The sequence below is a fragment of the Gossypium hirsutum genome, chromosome A13 (genome assembly GCF_007990345.1).
Source record: "Gossypium hirsutum isolate 1008001.06 chromosome A13, Gossypium_hirsutum_v2.1, whole genome shotgun sequence".
Lineage (NCBI taxonomy): Eukaryota > Viridiplantae > Streptophyta > Magnoliopsida > Malvales > Malvaceae > Gossypium > Gossypium hirsutum.
In genome coordinates this window covers 26,390,727-26,396,940 of record NC_053436.1, presented here as the reverse complement: position 1 = coordinate 26,396,940, position 6,214 = coordinate 26,390,727, and the positions used below count along the sequence as shown (strand labels likewise).

At 38.8% G+C, this 6,214-nt stretch overlaps 1 non-coding gene across 1 annotated transcript; it reads left to right on the top strand.

Moving 5' to 3' along the window:
* Positions 1-5,612: 5,612 nt before the first annotated feature.
* LOC121213138 (small nucleolar RNA R71) lies at positions 5,613-5,719 on the top strand. Its single transcript, XR_005908508.1, has one exon. It is a non-coding gene; the product is annotated as a small nucleolar RNA R71 (small nucleolar RNA).
* The last annotated feature ends 495 nt before the right edge of the window (positions 5,720-6,214 follow it).

The window sequence follows — 6,214 nt, the reverse complement described above, 5'->3', positions numbered from 1 at the left end:
AACTTGATAAATTACCTAACTGGAAAAATAACTAACATCAATTGAATAAACATGAGCTTCATCTCAGAATATAGAATTAATTATTTAAGCTCAAAAACAAAGAATTACTACCAATATGTATTTTTTTTAAGAATAAGAATAATTACAAAAAAAAATAATAGAGAATTATATAATTCGAATGAAAGAAAGTAGTTAGGCAGTTAACCAATTCAAATCTCGACAAAAAGGGAATTAAGAAAATGGGAAAAATTCTCAACGAATCAAAAAGTATGATAAAGGGGTTAAAATTTAGAGTAAATTTTAAAAAATAGTTTGTTAAGCTCAAAGGGGTTCACTAAGGGTCAATTGTGTAGGTAGTCTTTTTATGTGGGAAAAAATGGGATAAAACCTAAGTGCCTTTATCATTTTAGTCTATCAAATCAATGGTGTGGTATCGACATCTATAATCAATGCAAGTTCTAGAATAACAAATAAATGTTGACACACTCCTAATCAATAAAATCAGTGAGCAAGAAGGATATATGCTCTTAAAAGGCTCAAAATCTCACAGAAATTGTGGGTATTTGATATCAAACCTGTAAATTCAAAACTTCAAGATAATACCTCAATTCAGGGAAACAACCTAGCAATTTTAATTCTCAAAAGTTTCAACTTATCATACCCGATTCTTTAGTGTCTTAAAGTTTAAACAATCAATGCATAGTGACCTATGATTTAATTCAAAACATATCAATAAAAATCATAAATCAATCAAATTTACTCCAATAATGATATGAGAAAATTATTTGAGAAGAAGATAAAAATTCAGGGATTTTCTGATAATCACATAAATAACCTCCCCACAGTTAAGATATACATTGTCCTCAATGTACAAAGATATATAATAGCAATATAAAGATAATATCAAAAGAGAGGGAGAAAAGCGAAATTGCCCTGAAATTTTTGGATGAGATCCTTAGATTAGCGATAGAGAGAATTTTAGGTCAAAGCCAAATAAAAGGCATGATTCTAAGGTACGAATAAAATATTAAACACTATTGTGAAAGAGAATTAAGGGATAATTCGATAATAATCACAAAACAAGCAGAGTTTAAAATATAAAACATAAGTCTTCAAAAATAAAGAAGAGAAAATAAAATTTAAATAAATATAAAAATAAAAATAAAATTCATAGTAAAATAAAGAGACTCAAAAGTCCTCATCATCAGATTCGTGAGCTGCGGTGCCGAAGGAGAGATGTGGTGGTGGTGGCAAATCTGTCGAAGAGTGGCATCGATGCTATCTAACTGTTCAAAGCACTGCTGCTCAAAGCACTGCTGCTTTAAGCAAGTGAATTGCTCGGATAAATCTATCAAGGTGGTAGTAGGAGGTTGGTGACGCAGTGGTGGTGTGGGTCCTCGTGAGGGGGATGGACATCATCAATAATGTCCTCTGGCTCATCCTGGTCAGCAGATTGGACGAGTCTGTACTGAGGTGGGTCGAATCCACAGTGTCGCTATATCATCCACATATGGATCATACTGGAAATTCCCTGCGGAGACATCTGGCCAACTAATGTGAGTGTTGATGACATCTCTAGAATGCTGAAGAGGCCGGAATGTTGAGCTAGGCGAGTCATGTAAGGGCCAAGGAAGATGGGGCTCCTCTTATGGCGATCCATCTGGTCGAAAAAGGCGAGGGTGATAAAATATGCCAAGTCGAATACATGGCCAGTCGTCATGCTCCATAGGAAGTATGTGTAAATGGTGCTAACCACTCCGGTGCTCTCTCTCCTCCTAGTCAAAGTATGGGCCAAGATGGCATGAATGTAACAAAGTTCCGGAGGGAGAGAAGTCGCCTTCGAGTGACTCGCGCCATATATAATCTGGCCACCTGTGAGATTGGTCCAACAGCATGAAGGGGAATGATAAATGTGTCGATGGAGCTAGAGGAAGTTCTCGGCAGACATGAACTCCTCCATGTAGAGGCCCAAAGTAGCTCCAAATTTGGGTACACTCATATGTCTGACAAGTCCACCAAGTCTAAAAACGATAGTACCGGCCTCGTCATATGTGTTCATGATGTGCTGCAAGTGGAAACTAGTGTAGAACTCCAATGTCAGCTCTGAATATGTGGACTCGATGATTGCAAAGAATCGATCCCATGGCGCGGTATCGAGATGGAATCAAACAAGGTGAGCAAGTTAGACCTGCTCCAAAGTGGTCTAGTCAATGCATTGGCTAACTACCAATGGTCGTACTCGTAGAAGCTGAAACAGGTCGTTCTGTGGGCTAAAGGAGAACCGGAGCAGTGGGTGATGAGCTTTGGTCCAGGCGCACGATGAGGTTGCGCCAGGACCCTTCTGCTTTTTCGAAGTGGGGACTACAGTCTTTTTACCTCGTGTGTTTGTCATGATAAGTCTGCAAGAAGGAAATCGATGAAATTAAGATAGCAATGAGCTCATAAAGAATCTAGAATCTCAAGAGGACTATTAATGACAATGCCTTGTAAAAGATTCAAAACAGAAAGTAATTGATACATGAGAATGTATATAATAAAACCATATTGCAAGAAATATTAACGTAACAGCAAGAACCTAAAATAATAAGCTATGTGATACTAAATATATTAAAACAAAAATGATAACCAAATTAGTTGTACTTAATTATGGTCTTCTAACTTAATGAGATAAAGATAAAATAAAAGAAAATAATAGGTAATAAATAAAAAATAAAGAAATAATTAAATAAATCATAAAATAGACTAAAAATAAAGGTAAAAGGGAAAAGAGGGAACCATAGTGGTGCTGCTGGCGGTGGACGGAGCTACTCAGGCCGGCGGTAGAGAGTAGGAGTGGGACATGGTCGGTGTAGAGGAAGGTACGGGCGTGGGGGCTAGGGCGTACGATGCACGATGGTTAAGAGGGAAATAGAGAGAAAAGATGAGGGAAGAAGAAAGAGAAAGAAGAAGGAAAGAAAGAATAAGAAAAAGAAATAAGGGAAAGGGAGGGGTAAGGGAGAAGAGAGGGTCAGGCGGCTGTGGGTGGTGGTCGGAGGAGGGGGGCTGAGGAGTTGCGGCGGCTTAGGGTGGGGAGAGTTGGGGATGAAGACAAAATACAAATATTAGGGTTTAGGGGGTTTAAAAAGGCACACGGTCGTGTGAAGCCCGTGTTGAGCCACACGACCATGTCATGCGCCTGTGTGGCACGCGTACAGCCCATGTTTATCGTGAAAATTGAATAAGTAATCATCACATGGCCTGACGAAACGCCCGTGTTCCAGGCCGTGGGGTGCACACGGTCACAACATATGCCTGTGTGCTAGGTTCTTCACTTCTCCCACGCCCGTGTGGCACTTCACACGCCAGTGTGTCCGAACACATGGCCGTGTACCTTGCCCGTGTGGCTCCTGACTTAATTAAAATTTGAAATTTTTAACTCCAGTTTTCACATGGCCGTGTCGCACAGCCATGTGGATCGGGTTAATGACCGTGTGGCTCTATATTTGGGGATTTTGTACCCCTATTTCCACACGGCCAAGGACACGCCCGTGCGTCCAGGCCGTGTGGGCCACTGTACCAGCACAAAAACATTAAAAATAGCAAAAATGAACTAGTTAGTGGTGTTAATGATTGGGTTGCCTCCCGAGAAGCGCTTATTTAGAGTCTAATCTTGACTTACCTCTCCGTTGCATGGTCATGGTGGTTCGAGGAGTTTACACTCCTCATTCTTGCTATCAATCTTATCAGGATAAGGTTTTAGACGAGTATTATTTACCTTAAAAGTGCCAAATTTGGAATGAGGTACCTCGACTGTACTGTATGGGAAAATGTTTAGTATCGTGAAAAAGATTGCTCCATTAGGTTCAGAAGTGGCAATACGAGGGTATGTTGCATCTAATAGTACTTTGTCTCCAACCTTATGTTATTTGATAAAACATTGAGTCCGTCATCACGTGGTTTTGGTTTATTGTGTGTTCTCAATTTCTGTGTCCTCCATTCATCTAGTTCCTCGATATGTTGCCTTTGCTCTTCATAGATGGGTCATTTGTTGTTACTTGAATATGGCTCATTTATGCTCTTCGAACGTGTTTCTTGCAAAGAAGGTTGCACCACATGATCAGTATTAGTAGCGTGATTTATACAACCACCCTCAATATTCGATGAGTTACTCGGATTACGAACTTTAAGAGTGATTGTTTCATCACCCACACGAAGTGTGAGTTCACCTATACTAACATCAATAATAGTTCTAGCAATTGCTAAAAAGGGTCGTCCTAAAATCAAAGGCACGTCACTATCCTCTTCCATGTCTAGAACAACAAAATCAATTGGGAATATAAATTTATTGATTTTAACAAGTACATCTTCAATGATACCCTTAGGAAATCTATTGGTTTTATCTGCTAACTAATGCTCATCCTAGTTTGTTTAGGTTTCCCAAGACCTAGTTGTTTAAACATTTTATAGGGCATGACATTAATGCTCGCCCCTAAATCAGCCAATGCATTATTAACATCTAAACTACCAATTAAATAAGGAATCGTAAAACTACCTGGATCTTTCAATTTGTTGGGTAGCTTATTCTGTAGAATGGCTGAGCAAACTGCGCTTCACTCTACATACGACGTATCATCCAACTTCTACTTTTTTGCTAAAAGCTCATTTAAAAATTTAACTGCATTTGGCATCTGTGAAAGAGCTTCAATAAACAGTAAGTTAATATGTAATTTCTTTAATAATTTAAGGAATTTACCAAATTGTTCGTCTGTGTGGTCTTTCCTTGTAGCATTGGGATATGGTACACGAGGTTTATATTTTTTACTTATCGATTTTTGCTCACTGTGGTCCACCTTATCTTTACCTTTACTTACCATAAATCCGTGTTTTGGTTCGAGTTCAGGTTCAACTAACCCTTCTTCATCTCGAACAATAATTGCATTAAACTGATCCCTTGGGTTATTTTCAATATTACTCGGGAAGCTACCTTGTGGTCATTCGGAAATCATCTTTGCCAACTAGCCTATTTAAGTCTCTATCCCTTAATTGATGCTTGCTAATTTTTAAGAGTTGTCTCGGTGTTTTGGAAACATGTTTTAGATACCGCTATGAATTTCGTAAGCATCTCCTCAAGGTTCGATTTCTTTTCCTGTTGGTAAGGTGGTTGTTGAAAACCCGGAGGATGTTGTGGCCTTTGATTTCCTTGACCACCTAACGAGAAAGTGGGATGGTTCCTCCAACCTGCACTATAAGTGTTACTATACGGGTTATTTTAAGGTCTAGAGTTATTATCCATATAGTGGACTTGTTCCTCATCAGTGCCAAGGTTGAAGGGTGGATAATCTAGGTTGTGCATTCCTCCATTTGAATCACACCTCATCACTAGATGTACCTGAGTAGAACCATATAAACCATGAATCACACCTCATCACTGAAGGTTGAAAACACCAGCTGCTTTTGTCAGCTTTGTTCTCATGACTTGTCACTGATAGTTATTTAGTGACATCTGTTTAATAAATTCATAAGCCTCTTCAGGTGTTTTGTTGTTTAAAGTTCAATAGGTGGCTGCGTCGATAAGTTACCTTGTTGACGGGTTCACACCGTTGTAAAAAGTCTGAACCAGTAACCATAAAGGTAACCCATGGTGAGGGCACCTTCTTAATAGGTCCTTGTATCTCTCTCATGCATCATAAAGAGTTTCTAGATCCACTTGCACAAAAGAAGAGATATCATTCCTCAATTTAACCGTTTTAGCTGGTGGAAAATATTAAAGTAAAAAATTTTCGGTCATTTGTTCCCAAGTAGTGATTGCCCTCATGGTAAGGAGTTCAACTACTGTTGAGCCTTATTCCTTAATGAAGTGGGGAATAACTAAAGGCGAATGGCATCATCAGAAACACCATTAATTTTAAATGTGTCACAGAGTTCTAGAAAATTCGCTAAATGAGTGTTTGGATCCTCATCCTGCAAACCATCAAACTGAACAAACTGTTGTATCATTTGAATCGTGTTAGGTTTTAGTTCAAAATTATTTGTAGCAACAGCAGGTCTAACTATACTCGATTCAGTTCCTATTAAATTAGGTTTAGCATAATCATACGTAGTACGAAGAACAAGATTCTAATTTACTGGATCAACAGCAATCGCAGGAGGTAGCAGATTTTCCTAATTTTCATCCATCTCCTCAGGTTGTGGTGTGAATATCGTCCTCTCACTCTTCCTCTATGTAGCTTAGGCT